Source organism: Arvicola amphibius, chromosome 6 (assembly GCF_903992535.2).
Source record: "Arvicola amphibius chromosome 6, mArvAmp1.2, whole genome shotgun sequence".
Classification (NCBI taxonomy): domain Eukaryota; kingdom Metazoa; phylum Chordata; class Mammalia; order Rodentia; family Cricetidae; genus Arvicola; species Arvicola amphibius.
In genome coordinates, this window is record NC_052052.2 from 119641927 (window position 1) to 119661152 (window position 19226).

The 19226-nt window shown below is 39.5% G+C and overlaps 1 protein-coding gene across 1 annotated transcript in view; it reads right to left on the reverse strand.

The window, feature by feature from the left end:
• The window catches only part of Sugct (succinyl-CoA:glutarate-CoA transferase), a 714904-nt gene that overhangs the window by 652143 nt on the left and 43535 nt on the right, over positions 1–19226 (reverse strand).

Here is a 19226-nt window from a genome sequence, read left to right on the forward strand (position 1 = left end):
CTACAACTACTACTTTCCTAAATCAATATAATTCCCTGCGGCATTCTAAATACCTACCCTTACATCCACAGATAACTGTAGTTTTCACTCCTCATCAAGGAAGCTTGTTTTTCTAGCAGATGGAAACCATCACAGAAATCTACAACTGCTCAAAATACAAAGTGCTGACTGCAAGATGTCCAGCTTCAACTGATATATCTACAACATAAGCCCTACACTTAGGGCCCAGGAAATACCACAGAAGAAGGAGATGAAAGATCATAAAAGATGGAGGACCAGACATCTACCATGGGTTATCACAGCAGCATTCCATGCCCCTCCCCAACTGTGAGTCTGCAGTCATCAATACCAAATCAAAATTAGCTTCTTTGCCCTTTACAGACATCCTGAACATGGATCAGGAACTTCCAAATGGTCTCCAGCATCATTACGTGCCACAGATATCAGCATGGTCTCTAGCAGCAGCACAGACGACAGACATCAAAATGGCCCTCTGTTGAAGCACATGCCACAGACACCACCATTACCGTCCACACTAGCACGGGGCAAGGACATCCACATGGTCTTTGGTGGTAACACAACTATGGATATCAACACAGAACTTATCTGCAGTAGGACCACGTGTCACCACCTAAGGACATCAGCATAATTTCAGGGGCAGCACAGACCACAGACATCAACATGGCCTCAGGTGGTTGCACAGGCCACTCATGTCAACATGGCCCCTAACGTCATCACGGCCCACAGAAATCAGCATGGCTTCAGGCGGCAGCACACTCCACAAACAACTGTATAGCCTTTGGTAGAAACTTGGGTCACCAACATCAACACTTCCCTGGCTGCTGTAGAAGCAAGGACATCCACATAACCTCAGGCTTCAACACAGGCTAGGGCAGTGGCCACTAATGGAAGCACATGGATCACAGAGGTCGTTTTGCAGATTTCCAGTTCAGATCATGAACTGTTCTTCATTTCAGATATCCTGTAGATGCTCAGGACCAAGGCTAGGCAGCATGTTCAGGAACTGAGCCTGCGCAAGATCCAGGCTGCTGCACACCACGCGGTTGGTGCGACCGAGCGAAGACATGTTCCTCCATCCATTGCAGCCTTCTCTCTCTTATCGCTGCCGTCGTGCCTCCAGTTCACCACTCTGTGCATCTATCTTTCTCACCTCTCCATCAAATATTCGGCTGTGGTAGTGGCGCTGGAAACTATGTGTCTCATAGTATATTTTTTGTCCAACAGCTTTACATGCAAATATCCATTGCAGTGAGTCGTTGCTCTGGTACAAGGTTTCTGGTTTCTGAAGCACCATGAATACTGGACTATTGCTGAGATTCATCTCAGATATCCTGCTGTTGCCCAGAGTCAGAGTGATATTAGGGCTAGTCAGGGAATCCAGGGGCAGGTTTCTGAACAAGCTCTGCCATCCTGAGGCTCACCTGGATCGACCTTTGTGCTCGTAGGCTCCCCTGCACTCTTTGTCGCCCAGCAGGTCAAGCAGCACAGGCTTCAGCCACAGTGGCTCCTCGCTGGACCAGGCCTATTCAGTAATGACATGTTTCCAAGGGATCTCCAAACTACTGCACATGTGTGCAAAACCTCATCCAATGTTCTGGACCTGTGCATCACTGTTGTGTTTGTAGGCTGTGGTCATCCCTGTTATCCTGAGCTTTTTGATCTCCGAGTAGAGTAAGCAGCAGGAGCTGCAGACTTGGAGGCTCCATTGTGGGGACCCACAGATGTGGGCCCACTACACCTTAACTAAAGATCAGAGAGTTTGAGCCTACTCTTGCTCTTTCAAAGTTATTGATAACAGGTGTGGTGACCAGATATCCTGACCTTGGGTGTGGTTACTTGGTGTTTTGGGTATTTAGATGCCCCACAGAGGTGGTTCCACTCCACCCTGGCCAAAGGTCAGAGAATTCAAGCCTATTCCTATTCCTATTCTTTCAAGGAGATCACAGAAGGTTTGACCCAGAGAGTGGCTGCCTACAGCACACTTGATCTAAGATGTAGTTATTACATGTCTAAACAGCAGAGTACTTAACTAAGGATATAGTTGTTTGATGTCTCAAATATTGAAGCAAGTGATTGTTCTGTTTCTCCTTTGTGTCATGTCAAAGCAGTCCTTCGCCTTCTTCCCCTCCCCTTTTGGATCTGGTATATAAACATGGAAAAGAAACACAGACATATTTGCAATTCAGTATTGAATATATGCTGAATAGCCTTCCTAGTTTTAACCTGTCTTTATTTTTCTTTTGTATCTCTGTTCCTTCTACCTAATTTTCTAATCCATATGCCCCTAGAAATGTATGAACTCTGTTGAGACTGGACCCTGACAGATGTCACCCTAACATGTGACAGTGCCACTATTTATGGAGGAGTTCCAGGCTATAGGTTGTCAAGCACTACCTCGAATGGCTTTGTCCTATTTTCTTTCATAAGCCCATCCTTTGGAAGAATCTTCCCTTATAGGAAAGAGGGTTTTTTAAAGCTGTTCTAAAGCTATTTCAGGCTTTGTGGACTCCTTTCCCTTCATGGCCTCCATGGATCTCTCAGACCTCTCAGAGCTCCACAGCATACCAGTGGTCACCACTACCTTTGTTTTTCTTAGATTAATGTATCTTTAAAGAATTTTTCATAAAGCAGCCTCCAGTTTTGGATTCATGTTTACACAAAGTTGCGACAGCATAAGAGAAAAACTCCAGCATCGAGCTAGGGGTCACCCAGTCCCCCCACTAACTGATGAGTATGGATACTGAGAGCTACAGGAAATGAAAAGTTAATTTTCTTTAGTGTGTGCCCTCTGAAACGTTAAAATATCCCAGTGGAAAGCCATACACCCAAGAGCATACAGGCAGCACTAAGTGAACTAAATGAGTTAAAAAAGAAATGAGGACACAAAGTTGAGTGGGTATGGAATAGGGGCTTGATCTGGGAAGAGTTGGGGGAAGGAGTGAATATGGTCAAAATATGATATATTTTTCTCAGATAATAAAATATTTTTAAAAGAAGAAAATAAATTGGCTATGATTTTTCTAAGACTTTCTCCCTGTTTTTTCCTCCTTTCCTTACTTCAAATTTCCAACAAAGCATGCCCAATCTAGAGAAAAGGGAAAGCCATAAATTAAACTACAGTCTGGGGGTTGTTCATTTCTTTATATTTATTTTTGGGAGAGGGTCTCCTACAATGTAGACTAGCTCCCAACTAGCTATATAACAGAGACTGGCCTTGAAATCTTTATTTCCAAGTGCTGGGAATGCATGTAGTAGCATCATGCCCTGACCTTAAGCTTTAATATTAAATTAGACTAGGCTTTTTAAAAAATACTTTAAATGAAATACTAACAATAAATATAGAGAGAACCTTCCCAAGATTTCATCCTCCAGGAGGTAAATAGGCCAACACAACACTGCAGATTTACACAGAAGAGTGGGAATTAAGACATGACTGTTTATAGCACATCTGTTGCATGTGTGGGGGAAAACATTTGAAGATAAAAGGTTACTCATTAGGGGACGGCAGGAGGTACAATGTCACTTTCTGGAATCAGCCCACAGCTGCAGACGTGTATCTCAGTGCTTACTTTAGGGCTGTTTTGAAATTTTGTGATTATTCACTAATTTCTCTTCTCCTGCAGATGGCATCATCATCTGTTTAAATAATGTGTTTAGTATGAAATGTAAATATATCAGACTCACTATTAGGTTAGGCAGATGGCTACAACATTCTGAAATTCCGGGAAAAATATACTTCCTGACTGAAGAGAAGGCAACACAATGTTCACAGTTTATATCAGTAGCTTTCTGTTAGATGACCAAGGGGATTTTTTTAGTTTCAAAACCTGTCAGATCCATATTGATTATTTATTCAATGTAAAAATGATGTCTACTGCTATGTGATCATCTGAGAATTAAGATGTTTACTTTAATTTAATTAATTTTCACTAGCACATAATAATGGGTTTCATTGATACTTTTTTTTTTTTTGATTTTTTGAGACAGGGTTTCTCTGTGGCTTTGGAGCCTGTCCTGGAACTAGCTCTTGTAGACCAGGCTGGTCTCGAACTCACAGAGATCCGCCTGCCTCTGCCTCCCAAGTGCTGGGATTAAAGGCGTGTGCCACCACCGCCCGGCTCATTGATACTTTCATACATGGTTATGATGTATTTTGATCATATTTGCCTCTATTATCCCTTCCTTGCCCTCATGTGGCTCCTGATATCGTTCTCTGCTTTTATTTTTGAACTGTAGAAAATTCAGGAAATTTCCATTTTCTACAATACATAGAAATATTACATACATAGAAATACAATTGTAAACAGAGACTGTGCCTTCATTTCCCAGTTTCCCATTCCTGAATAATCACACAGAAACTATATTAATTACAACACTGCTTGACCAATGGCTTAGGCATATTCCTACCTAGCTCTTACATTTTAAATTAACCTATTTCTATTAATCTGTGTATCATCACGAGGTTGTGGCTTATCAGTAAATTTCTGGTGTTCTTCTCCTTCAGCAGCTACAAGGCGTCTCCCTGACTTTGCCTTCTTTTCTCCTCTATCTCTGTTTGGATTTTATCATCTTATTATATTCTGCCCTGCCATAGGCCAAAGCAGCTTCTTTATTAACCAATGGAAATAAAACATATTCGCAGCATACAGAAGGGAATCCCACATCATAAAATTGTAGGTTACAGGTACAATTTCATAAGACTTTTTAAATGGCTTCCTATCAGATATACCAAAAGTCCTATCAATAGTTATATTTACAATTGCTATGATGAAACATGGCAAAAAGAAATATGGGGAGGAAAGAGTTCATTTAGCTTACATTTCCACATCATAGTCCATCACTGAAGGAAGTCCAGACAAAAACACAAACAGGGAAGGAACCTGAATTCAAGAGCTGATGCAGAAACCATGAAGGGATGTTGCTTACTACCTTGCTTCTCATGGCTTGCTCAACCTGCTTTCCTATAGAACCCAGGACCACCAGCCCAGGGGTGGTACCACCCACAATGGCTGGACCCTCCCCCATCAGTCACTAATTGAGAAAATAAATGCTCTACAGGCTTTGCTAGACCCCCCATCTTATGGAAGCATTTTCTCAAGTGAGGTTGCCATCTCTCAAATGACTCTAGCTTGTATCAAGTTGACATAAAATCAGTCAGCATATGTTTTTACTAGCAATGTACAAAGGCTTCATGGGGCTGCTCATATAATTGATGCTAGACTTAAATGTTTGCCAAACTTGTGAGTGTGGTGATATTTTGTTTGTGCTTTAACAAATAAAGTTTACCTGAATATCAGAATGTGGAGCTAGCCACACTAGTTAGCTATAGAGGCCAGGCAGTAGTGGCACACACCTTTAATCCCAGCACTCGGGAGACATTGGCAGATGGATCTCTGTGAGTTCAAGGCTACCCAGGGCTACACAATATTGAATCAGTCTAAAAGAGAAACAGAGCCAAGTGGTATTGGCTCACACCTTTAATCCCAGCACTAGTGAGGAAGTGAAGGTGGTAAGAGACAGGAGCTCAGGATTCAGTCTGGAGTTTTCTAGAGACGGCATTCAGTCTGGGGATTCATGGAGACACGATCTTGCCCACTTTGGTTTGAGGATTTCCTAGAGGTAAGAACTCCAACAGTTGGCTGCTCTGCTTCCCTAATCTTTCAGCTTTCTCCACCTAATAACTGACTCTGGGTTTTTATTAATAAGATCAATTAGAACTTGTGCTACATGTGAGTGTGAAGTGTATCTCTTTAATTTGGTATTTTTCTGAAGAAGAATGAGACTTAGTATCACATTTGCTAATTTTGTTTCCTTTATTAGGAGCTTGTTCTTTTTTCTGTTGAACTGGATCTCTTTTCCATATTTAATTTGAAAGATCTCTCTTTTTTGTTCTAGATTTGTATTCTAAGACTTTATGACTTATCTCAACTTTTTAGTGGTACCTTTGATGCATAAAAATATTTAATTTTAAAAAGTAGTCAAATTGACCAACATTTTTCTTTGTGGTTTGTACTCTGTGTTTTCTACAAAGCCCTTCCCTACACTCCACTCATGAATATATTCTCCTATAATAGTTTTAAAACCTATAATATTTTCAAGTTTGAATTTTCGTACTTGAAATTTTTTCAATATATAGAATAAACCTAAAGCTCATTGCCTTTCTTCACACTGCTGGGAAATGGTTCTACCATAAATTGTTTGAAAAATACATTTGGTGAGATCAGGCTACTCTAAGTTACTTTATATTGTCTAAATCCGTAGTTTTTCAAACTGTGCATTGCTTTGTACTGCTGTGGGATGTCTTTCTGTACACTGTAAATATGTGTTGCTCTCACTGGCTGATAAATAAAGCTGATTTGACCTATGGAAAGGCAGGATAGAGCCAGGCAGGAAATCAGCAGAAATATAGGAGAAAGGTGGAATCTGGGATATACCAGCCAGCTGCCCATGAAGCAAGATGCCAGCAGATCAGTAATGCCACGGCCACATGGCAAAACATAGATTAAAAGAAATGGATTAATTTAAATGCTAGAGTTAGTAATAAGCATGAGCCATGAGTTAGATATTCATAATTAATATAAGCCTCTGAGTGGTTATTCGGTGATGGTGTAAATCACAAACAATCCCACACCAGTTTGGAATTATGATTAATAGAATGGTTATTTATTTAAAGGGGAAAAAACTTACAGATCACCGTCCCAGACAACAGCCCTCTGCGCAATCAGGAAGGGAGCCTAGTCGTCAGAAGCGGAGCCGGAAGCCAGAGAGCGAGCGGAGGGAAGTGGCCGCATTTTTTAAAAAGAGAGACCACGCCCCAATGGGCTGGTATCTCAGCGGCTATTGGCTAAAGGAGCAGAAGGAGCTCCCGCAACACCTCCCCCTTTTGTTTAAGTAAGAGAGTTCTAAACCTACTATGAAATTATATACAATAAGCACAGATATCCTATTCCAACTAGCTTAAGTCTTGTATAATAAATAACTTGGCCAAGTCATGAGAGGAAAGTAACTACATTTATATAGTCTTCAACCCCATCGAAGATCTGAGAAGGAAAATAAAGTTACCTGAGTAATTAGGAAGTGCATTCAAACAACTTCTAAAACATGTAACAAATCACAGAGACAACTAGCTACCTGGACAATCACCCAAAGTCACGTTTGCAGCGTTGAAGCAACCAACTTTGGCTAAGGCCTAATGTAACTGACATACCATTTTCAAAGGCAAGAAACTTTTCAGAACTATCTTACCCTGTCTTGGCAAGATATGACAGTCCTGTTTTATCCATTTATGGATGCTCTGTATCTGTCAGTGGTTGAGGTATGGGCATTTCTTTGCCCAAAGGCCAGTTCCGCCAAGAAGAAAGGCTCCACGTGGAGTGTCTTTGGTGCTCAACATTCTCTCAGGAATAGATTGGTGTTGCCAGGAGCAATTGTGTCTCACTACCAAATTATTTGTCTACCATGAAACTCTGAGTTAAATTAAAGGCCATTTTCTACAGCTCTTTGAAGAGGTTGAAGATTATCTATCTATTCTGAGTATAATCTCTATTTATCTAACGAACCTGATTAGTCTAATTATAAATGACAAACATAGATGACTACTAATCTATATAATTCTCAATACCTATCTAACTTAAAGACTAAGACAATAAACAACTGTGCAATAAATGAGGACAATATCCCCAAACGTAAACAATGTCATTATACAAATAACATCAGAGGTAGAAATGTACATTGCAATATGATAAATATCTCAATATGACAATTGTTTTAAACAGAGTTAGAAGCATACTCTCATACAATAGAGGTAGAAGCATACTCACATACAATGTTCAATATACAAGAATCAACACCAATGCAATTTTCTAATAACAATAATTCACAAATACCAATCATCCCATCAAACCAGGTAATTCCCCCCCCCTTTTTTGTTTCATAAACACCCCTGAGTCCATATAATACCTCCCCCATCCCCTCAACCCTATACCAACTACTAAATGATGTCCCTAAACCAGAGGGCAAACTCTGTTGGGAGAGGGGGCGTCGTCCTCTAAGATTGCTTCTAGCTGACATGGGGGCGACGTTCTTCTCAGGGGGTCCCATGAAAGCAAATGATGGTAAAATTCCCAGAATAACATTTGGTCGAGGAAATTGTAACTAGCCTCTGAGTGTTTTGAGGAGGTCCGGCCAGAGTGTTGTCAAAATTGTACACCATTTGAAACTGTCTTGTGTAGTTGGTACCAAAAAAAAACCAAAAAAAAAAAGGTCTAATTTTAGCGCTATTAAAAACATGACGTCATAGTAACCAGGTGAAATTGATGTTGTGGGGCCCCATCTTCATCCTGGAAACTTCAAAGATTACTGAAGGAAAATTTTTTGTTTGTTACAGGAAAGGTAAACATTATCTACAAAGACATATACAGACATATATATTCGATGGAAGGTATAATAAAGACAGACACAGATATGAGGAAAGGCAAAGAAAGTTTATCAAGTATCATCATCATCATCATCATTATTATTACTATTATTATTCTGTCCCATTTCATGGCTCCTGACCTGAGACAGAATCTCTGAGATATCTCTTATCAACAGGCTTGGAATTGAAGAAGGACTGAGCCATAGTCCAACTCCAAAACCAGCTCTATATACATATAAATAAAAGCATAGTAATGTATATATATATATATATTTAAAAATTGTTTTATACTTACTAAACCTATTCAGGTTCTGTGTTGATCCATATTAGGTTGTAACTAGTGTCCATCCATCAGTATTTAAATATCCAGGGTCCCTTAAGTTCTTTGAAGATGAGTGGTTTCCTGTGGAGATAAGAAAAGAACCCTGCCCCCAACCTATATGCTTTTCTTACCATCAGTATGATCATCATCCTTGTGAATGAATTATTTTTCTTTTCCAAGGGGCTTCTCCTCTTCAAACCGAACCTTTATTAATTTTGATGGTATCCACAATTTTTCCTCTCCTGTGGAGACAAGAGCAAAACCCCTTCCCCAACGCAGCACATCTCCTGGCTTCCATTGAGAGGTCAGCACATCTTTGAAATAAATTGGTTGATTTAGTTCAGCAGACTTTTCCATTATCCAATGTCTTTCTGCCGCTGTTGTTCCTTTCTCATTAGCGTTAAGAAAATTCAAGGTTAATAAAGCATTATGCAATCTATTTCTGGGGGTATTTTCCGTCCCTTTTTGTTTGTTCAGCATATCCTTTATAGTACGATTTGATCTTTCTATAACTGCCTGACCTGTAGGATTATTTGGTATACCTGTAATGTGTTTTATATTATAATAATCAAAAAAGCGTTTCATTTTCTTAGATACATATGCTGGACCATTGTCTGTCTTTATTTGTGCAGGTATACCCATGATGGCCATAACTTCTAATAAATGTGTGATTACTGAATCGGCCTTTTCTGAGCTCAGGGCAGTAGCCCATTGAAAACCTGAATATGTGTCTATGGTGTGGTGTACATATTTTAATTTACCAAATTCCATAAAGTGAAACACATCCATCTGCCAGATTTCATTCCTTTGAGTACCCTTTGGGTTACTCCCTGCAGGCAACGGTGTTTGATTATAGAAAGAACAAGTAGGACATCTCTTTATAATGTCCTTAGCTTGTTGCCATGTAATGGAAAATTCTTTCTTTAGGCCTTTACTATTGACATGATGCTTTTTATGAAATTCTGAGGCCTTCAACACACTTCCAATCAATAATTGATCAATCTCTGCATTACCTTGTGCTAGAGGACCAGGCAGACCCGTATGGGACCGGATGTGTGTTATGTACATTGGACAAAGCCTATTCCTAATTATATCTTGTACCTGGATAAACAATGAAGTCAACTCTGTGTCATCTGGAATAAATTCAGCAGTTTCAATATGCAAGATAACTCTTTCAGCATATTGTGAATCTGTAACTATATTAAGAGGTTCTTTAAAGTCCCTTAGCACCATAAGAATGGCATATAATTCTGCCTTTTGGACAGAATTATAAGGGCTTTGTTCCACCTTACTCAATTCATCTGACTTGTAACCAGCTTTCCCTGACTTATTTGCATCAGTATAAAACGTACGGGCTCCAGTTATTGGAGCATCACGTACAATTCTAGGAAGAATCCAAGAAGTTCTCTTTATGAGATTAAGTCTATCACTTTTGGGATAGTTGCTGTTAATTTCTCCCAAAAAATTAGCACAAGCTCTTTGCCATGGTTCATTGTCTTCCCATAACTTTTTTATTTCCTCAGTAGTAAAAGGCACTATAATTTCTGCTGGGTCTATACCTGCTAGTTGACGAAGTCTCAGCTTACCTTTTATAATTAATTCAGAGACTTTTTCCACATAAGTTTTTAATTTTTTACTTGGTTTATTAGGCATAAATATCCACTCTAAAATAGTATCTTCCCTCTGCATTAAAATCCCTGTAGGAGAAATTCTGGAAGGCAATATGACTAGGATGCAGCTAAGATTTGGGTTCACCCTATCCACATGTGCCTCCTGTAATTTTTCCTCAATCATTGTCAGTTCCTTTTCTGCTTCAGCTGTCAGTTTTCTGGGACTATTCAAATCTTTATCACCATCTAAGGTTTTGTTTAAATGAACTATTAGATCAGGTGTTATCCCAACAGCTGGTCGTAGACTGGAAATGTCTCCTAACAATCTTTGGAAGTCATTAAGAGTCTGTAACCTGTCTCTCCTAATTTGTGCCTTTTGCGTTTTAATTTTCTCTAACCCTATTCTGTAACCTAGGTAATTAATAGAATTTCCTCTTTGAATTTTTTCAGGGGCAATTTGTAATCCCCATTTAGGCAAGACTTTCTTTACTTCTTCAAACATCCTTTCTAAAGTATCTTTATTTGAATCAGATAACAAAATGTCATCCATATAATGATAAATTATTGACTTGGGAAATTGTTTACGAATTATTTCCAATGGCTTACTTACAAAATATTGGCACAATGTGGGACTATTGAGCATCCCCTGTGGGAGGACAGTCCATTGATATCTCTTAGTAGGCTGAGAATTATTATAAGTAGGCACTGTGAAGGCAAATTTTTCTCTATCCTTTTCTTGTAAAGGTATAGTGAAAAAACAATCTTTCAAATCAATAACTATAAGAGGCCATCCTTTTGGTAATAGAGAAGGCAAAGGAATTCCAGATTGTAGTGGGCCCATAGGTTGAATTACCTTGTTGACAGCTCTTAGATCTGTCACCATTCTCCATTTACCAGATTTCTTTTTTACAACAAACACAGGAGAATTCCAAGGGCTGGTTGATTCCTCAATATGGTGAGCATCTAGTTGCTCTTGTACCAGCTGTTCCAATGCCTGTAATTTATCTTCAGCTAAAGGCCATTGTTTAACCCATATTGGCTTCTCGGTTAGCCATTTTAAAGGTAGAGCTGTTGGTACCTCTAAAGGTTTGTTAGTTGCTTTATGTTCTTGTACAGCCTGAATGGCTGGTGACCTTTGTGCATGGTACTTTATTACATCCTTCCCAGAATTATGAGTTCCTGAGACTGCAGGAATGTTAATCTGGGTATTCCATTGTTGTAGCAGGTCACGGCCCCATAAATTTATTGCAATATTGGCTATATATGGCCTTAGTCTTCCTATTTGCCCTTCAGGCCCTATGCATTCGACCCATCTTGTGCTTTGTTTTACACGAGACAGGGTTCCAATTCCCAGGAACTGAACATCTACCTCTTGAAGAGGCCAATTCGGATGCCAAGATTCTGGAGTAATGATACTTACATCCGCACCTGTGTCTAATAAGCCTTCAATAAAAATGCCATTTATACAGACTCTTAGCTTTGGTCTTTGATCATTAATAGAAGTCTGCCAAAATATACGTTTACTCTGTCCTACTGGATTTTTTGACTCGTCCTCCACATGTAATTCATTATTTAGACCAGTATTACTTTTTACAGCAGAAATTGGAGCTTTTAGTTTTCTTGGTGAGGCACGTTCTCCACTGTGACTGGGAATGACTGGGCCACTGTTGGCTTGGGGGCCTGCGAGAGGCCCCTCAAGGGGTTTCCCGATGGTATCGGGTTTCCTTGTCTGTCTGTTGTTGACCTGCATTCGTTGGACCAATGTCGGCCTTTACCGCATCTCCTACATATACCTGAAGGCCGAGGTCTCCTATTTTTGTCATTCCCAGAAGAGATATTATTCCTAGAAGTTCTTTGTCTGCAATCCCTTTGCAGATGCCCTAATTTACCACAATTAAAACACCTGGCAGTTTGATGTCTCCTCATTGCTTTGGAAATTGCTTCTCCTACCCAAGATTCATCATTATAGCTAAATGTCTCAACATTCATCGTATGCTGAATCCATTCATCCATAGGTGCTGATCTAGACTTTAAAGGCCCAATTATCTTTTTGCAATCTACATTTGCATTTTCAAAAGCTAGAGATTCAAGAAGTATTCGTCTAGCTTCTGGGTCTGTTACCCCTATGTCCAGAGCCTTAATTAATCTTTGCAAAAAGTCAATAAAGGGTTCTCTCTGTCCCTGCCTAATCCTTGTATATGATTCGACCCTTTTCGCTGGATCTTGTATCCTATTCCAAGCATTTAAGGCTGCTTGGTGACATAGACATAATACTTCTTCGTCGTAAAGAGCTTGGACCTGTGGATCAGCATATGCTCCTACACCAAGAATTTGATCTTGGGAAACCTCCACACCTTTTGCTCTTCCTTGCTGTTCCATATGTTTGGATTCTTCTCTGAAATAAATTCCAAACATCAAGGAAGGTCCATCATCTAAAACTGCAGACACTAACTGAGAGAAATCATGGGGGGTAGCTCTGACATTAGAGGCCCAAGTCTTTATCATTTCCTTAACAAATGCAGAGTGCAAGCCATAATTAACAACAGCCTGCTTAATTTCTTTTAGATCATTCAGTTCTATTGGCTTCCATCTAGCATCTTTGACTCCCTTTGAGCCTTTGGAAGTTGATGCTTTGTCAGAATTAATTACAGGGTATGTTGCTAAAACCCTGGGTAAGCCAGTTCTAATAGCTGGTGGTGGCATTGTAGCCTGTCCTTGTGCCTCCTTACTCTGTTCACCAGCTCCAATAAGTTCTTCAATCTTTTCAAATCTTTTTATCATCATCTCTCTTAAATCCTGAATCTCCTGACCTGTATGTGTTTCTAGTGATTTCACTAAGGTATCAAATTTTTGGTCTCTATTCTGTACTTGTGTTTCCAAAGTTTTAATTTTTTCCTTCAAAGATAATATGTCCTCTTTAAACTTTTCTTGTATATCATGTAGATTCCCATCTTGGAGGTACATTCTGTCTGTTACCTTATCAAAACTTTGTGATAACGTCTGAACATCAAATTCAACAGCCTGAACCCTTTCAGGTAACTTCCTAGTACCCTTGGATATGGAGTCAATTTTGTCTATCATAGTATCCACTTGTTCAGATAACCTCTGATTTTCAATAATTTTAATCCTTTCTACTAGTTGTTCATTATTAGTCCGTAGAGATTGTATCGTTCTTACGAGTGCCTTATTCTTCCTTAATGATAGAATATGGAAAATAAAACTGAAACCTAGTAACAAGCAAATTAAGGTATCCCCATAATCATATAAACCTTGCATGATATAGTCCAATGTATTAATAAACAAAACAGTAAAATTTGCATTGGAAACGAAAACTGCCATATTACCTATTATCCAGCCGGTGGTGCTGTTGCAGAGTCGCGACTAGAACCGCTGCAAAGTTGACTAAAACGGGGTCCTGTTTCAGTGTCCGCCTTAGTATTTGTTAAAAACTGGGAAATGCGAGTTGCTCAACAAAGAAAATGTAATTAAATCAATTCCACACACAGAACTAGAAACCCAGAATCCAAGGGAAAAGAAGAGCGACCTGGAAGCCGCAGCTGTGTATGGCCTCCACGTGACAGAGTCGCCCTGAGGGGTTGCAGTTTTTCGGCAACCGCCTGCAAACTGGTTTGCGCCACCCAAGCGCTGCGCTTGCAAGGGAGATTTAAAAGCGTCTCAGAAAAGAGTAGGCCAGGCGGGCAGAGACTGTGCCGGCCTGTGGAGTTTAAATCCACGTGGGGAGGCAAACGATAGGGTGCGTGGGGACTTGGAGTCAATCTGAGGCGTGTAAAGAGAAAATATAAAGAATTTCAGCAAGAAAAGCCACTGTGTGTAATTTACATTAAACGCTGTCTCCACGCACAAGGAGGGCTCGCGCCAAGCCGCGCTGGCGGCAGGCAGCCGAGCGGGGAAAGGAGGGGTCCTAAAACCAAACGTTGGGCGCCAGATGATGGTGTAAATCACAAACAATCCCACACCAGTTTGGAATTATGATTAATAGAATGGTTATTTATTTAAAGGGGAAAAAACTTACAGATCACCGTCCCAGACAACAGCCCTCTGCGCAATCAGGAAGGGAGCCTAGTCGTCAGAAGCGGAGCCGGAAGCCAGAGAGCGAGCGGAGGGAAGTGGCCGCATTTTTTAAAAAGAGAGACCACGCCCCAATGGGCTGGTATCTCAGCGGCTATTGGCTAAAGGAGCAGAAGGAGCTCCCGCAACAATTCGGGAACAGGCAGGCAGGAGAGAAACCTCCGTTTACATTGTACCAACTCCATTTCGCAGTCAGCATTTCACTCTGTGCCTTGGTGGACATGTACACAACACCATCTGTCCAGTCCCTATCACAAAGCACAGGCTGATAAACAATTCATTCCTAAGGTTAAAAAAGGCCCAACCCTATAAATATATTAAGAAAATAGGGACTATATAAGTAAGCAGGATATTAAAACCGTATTAAATAAGCAAGTAAATAAACAGGCCCAAGAACTTGTCAGACATACCAGACTGATAAAAGGGTATAACTTCCTCATCTTAACATAAACAAGGGGACACAACATTGCAAGGGTACGCGGGTCCTACCAACCTGTCACAGTACAACCTGCTGTACATTCAGGGATGGTCAGGTAGAGAGCTCCTGACTATCCCAGGGACTTCAGCTCAGCTCCATTCTCACTGTTGACATAGCCCTCTGAACTGCTATCTGTCCACCCAGCTGCTCATCTGTCTAGATCCAGTCCTGTCCGTTGCCTCTATAGAGTCCACTATACCTCATTCTGCAGCTCAGCTTGGGCCCTGCAAACTGACTCATCAGCAAATCTACACATCAATTTGTTATCCCATAGATTCTTTCCATCTCTATCAGTTCTGCTTCTCAGGCTTCTTTGAAATTCCTTTCATTCTGCTATGGCCTTTTGAACCCCTTTGAAATCATTCTATAATACACATATATAGAGATTCACTGAGATGTGGAATGAACACTCTGATCTGAGAGATAATACTAGTAAAAAAATATTGTGTTAAAATAACTTGCATTTAGCTCCACTAGAACTATCAAGCAGAATGGGCTGCTCAACTAATCATTGCCAACAAAACTGTCATACCTTGTAAATTTATGATACTTGATAAATCTGATGCAGAATAAAAACACAAATGTGATTATCTATGTTTCTGACATAGCACACTCACATCATTCATTAAGCCTTAATATGTAACAAGGAAATACAATGCTGTGGTTCTTATTAAAAACTATCTTTTCTATTCTTAGCATTTTGTTCTAATATATGTTTCAAAGGCATGTTCCAATGTGTTTTCTACTTAAAAGTAAAGAGTAAGTCTAAACGCTTGGGTATGTTCTCTGAATTGAGTCCTTAGCATCCCTTGCCAGACCCTTCCTCAAAAGAAATTCTATGCCTGGTAGTGGTGGCCCACGCCTTTAATCCCAGCACTCGGGAGGCAAATGCAGGCAGATCTCTGTGAGTTCAAAGTCAGCATGGTCTACAAGAGCTAGTTCCAGGACAGGCTCCACAAGCTACAGAAAAATCCTGTCTCAATAAAACAAGCAACAACAACAAAAAAAAAAAAGACAGAAAAACAGAAAGAAAGGAAGGAAGGAAGGAAGGAAGGAAGGAAGGAAGAAAGAAAGAAAGAAAGAAAGAAAGAAAGAAAGAAAGAAAGAAAGAAAAATTTTTACATCTTATCCATAGAGAATGGAGATTAAGAAGATGCTAATGATGGAGTACCAAAATCAAAATTTCATTTTACAAGCCACCTCCTTTCCTGAATTCCCTGCCCCAAAAGAAGTTTTACTAAAGAGTATTCACTATTCCCACCAAAATTCCATCTAGTCAAGTACTGCCATGTTTATCCTTCTAGAAGGAAAGGGTAATGTAGTGATCAATAAAGAAAAAAAATATTTTTAAGTGTAATGGAAAGAATTCATCTGTTAAACTTTTTTATTAAAAACATGCTCCAAAGGCACAACTTTACATCGTTAAGAGAAGTACCTTTGTAGATCTACAACTATAGAGAGGTATAGAGTGATCATTTTTCATTTAATTTTTTCATGATTTTTCATTAATCATTTAAATGTTAATAATAATTTTTAAAATCTTTTAAATTAAAATATTATTAATAATAATAATAATATAATTTTTAAAAATCTTCCATTTACAAAATATAAATCTGTGCCATTAGAGAATTGCCCTACACAGGTTCACAAAAAGCACTGCAATTTTTGCAAAAAGTAATTGCTAGCGAACAATAGCTTTTTAAACACTGCCCCCTACTGTTCACATTCTGCTTCCTATGAAATTATAAGGACCACTGAAATAAAAATTATCAAGCCTTTGAAATCAGTTTAGCATTTTTGTTCAGCAGGCCAGATTTTACCGATTGGGACAATTTCCACTATACAACTGTCAGGCTTCATTAAAGCAAATCCGAGGCATTTGAACATTACTCCCATCAGTAATACAGCCAACTCCAAAGGGGTCAGAATTGGACTTGGGCAGCACTGACAACACAGTAGCAACACTGAGAAATGCCAGGAAAGACAATAATCCCCATGATGACATAGGCAACCTTAGACTGGTATAATCAGTCTTATTTTAAAAAAATTAAGAAAAAACCTAGCAAGAATGACAAACTTCTACAAAGGAAATGAGCCTTGCTTTATACCCACACAAACTCACAACTCGAAGAAGACTTTTGCTTTCAAATGGTCTGGTCACTAGACTTTCTGAATAGCTGCTTTGCTCCTGACTTCTACTGGTTCCAATATTTTTAACAACAAACAAAAGAGAGCAGCCAAAACAAATCTCAGGTAGAGGGCTCAACATCCTGTCATTATAAGTGTATGTCAGCACTTGTGCTGGCCAGTTTTCTGTTAGTGCAACACAAGCTAAGTCATGAGGAAATGGGAACCTCAGCTGAAAAAAACGATCCCACCAGCTTGGCCAGTGGCAAGCCTGTGGTGCGTTTTCTTGATTACTGACGTGGTAGGGCCCATCTTACTGTTGCCGGTGCCACCGTGGTCCTGTGCGCTATAAGAAAGTAGACTGAGCAAGTCATGAGGAGCAAGCCAGTAAGCAGGACTCCTCTGTGGCCTCTACTTTCCAGGTTCCTGCCTTAAGTTCCTTCCCTGATTTACTTGGATGTTGAAATACAAGCTCTAAGATGAAATAGACCCTTTCCTTCCCAAGTTGTTCTGGTCATGGTGTTTCATCACAGCATTTTAGAAGACTGCGAGGTATGGAAGGTAAAGAATCACTTAATATTAAATGAAGAAGCCTAGGGGATTTATCATATAATAATTTACACAATAATGGAGTTTATGATGTAATTTTCATTTATGTATATATTTGGATTGTATTTACCCATAGCACAACTTCCAAACCCATCCTGATGATCTTTATTCCTCTTTCCAAATGGCCTCTCTTCTGATTTTATGTTTTTAAAACTTTAGATTAAACATGTAAGAGAAAACATGCAATATTTGTCTTTCTGAGTCTCATTTTGTTTAACAAAATGATCTCTAGTTTCATCCATTTTTCTACAATTGACATGATTTCTTTCTTCTTTATAGCTAATTAAAACTTAATTATGTCGGCACACTACATTTTCTTTGTCTGTTTATGTGTTGCTGGTCAAACTACACTGATTCCATAAGACTGTTGTGAATAGTGCAGTAATACACCCTATTAGATATCTCTAACATATGCTGACTTTAATCCATTTTGGCATAGACCCAGGAGTGGTATAGCAGAAACATACATTATTTTAGGTTTTTGAGGTGCTGTCCTTATTAATTTCCACAAAACTTATATTCTCACCAAAAATGTATGAGTTTTCCTCTCCTCCCTGCACCCCCACCAAAGTGTTTTATTGCCTGTTTCCTTAAAGGGTAGCCATTCTGACGGGGGGGTGGGGGTTGAGGCAGAAACTCAATGCAGGCTTGATTTGCATTTCTGTGGTATCTAACAGCGTTTAACATTTTTAATGTAAGAAGCTTGGGTTTTAAAACTATTTACTATGAAATAGTTATGTAGCCTCAGGTCCCTTAGCAATTCAGGACAATGTCTAGATATTATGCTAACAGTCATCAAGAGGTAGCAGTGAAAGGAAATAGAGATAGATGAGAGGGGTTTTACTCCAGAATGCCTTGCTCCATATCTCCCTAATCCCCTCACACTACCACTAAAAATCATGTGCTACATCCATTTTCCTCTTAGCTGAGAACTACTGTGGTATATAATCTTTCTCCAAGACCTTTTCTTCATTAAATCTCACAATTTGAGGCCACTGTGGTAGCACACATACTCATAAGCCTAGCACTCAGAAAATAAAGACCGGAGGATCAGGAGTTTAAGACCATCCTTGACTACACATAGAAAGTTCAGGCCTACATGAGACCCTGGGTCAAAAAAAAAGTACAGAGAATTGGATAAATGGCTCAGTGACTAAGAGCCCTAGCTGCTCTTCCAGAGGTCCTGAGTTCAATTCCCAGCAACCACATGGTGGTTCACAACAATATGTAATGGTATCCGATTCTCTCTTCTGGTGAGCATGAAGACAGGTCACTCATATACATAAAATCGTCATGAGGGTATAACTCAGTGGTAGAGCATTTGACTGCATATACATAAAATAAATATTTTTTTAAAAAAAACTACAGAATTTGAGAATTGGAAGAAAACTCGAGGTTTCGAGGCCCAGAAAACCCTTTGATCCTAACTATAGTTATGTACAACTGTGGGTTTGCCAATTCAGAGAAATACAAATAACCAATAAATCTATGAAAATGTCCAATTTAGGTCCTTAACAGTTCTGTTCAGCAGACTCTGTGGTTTTGGAGAAGGAA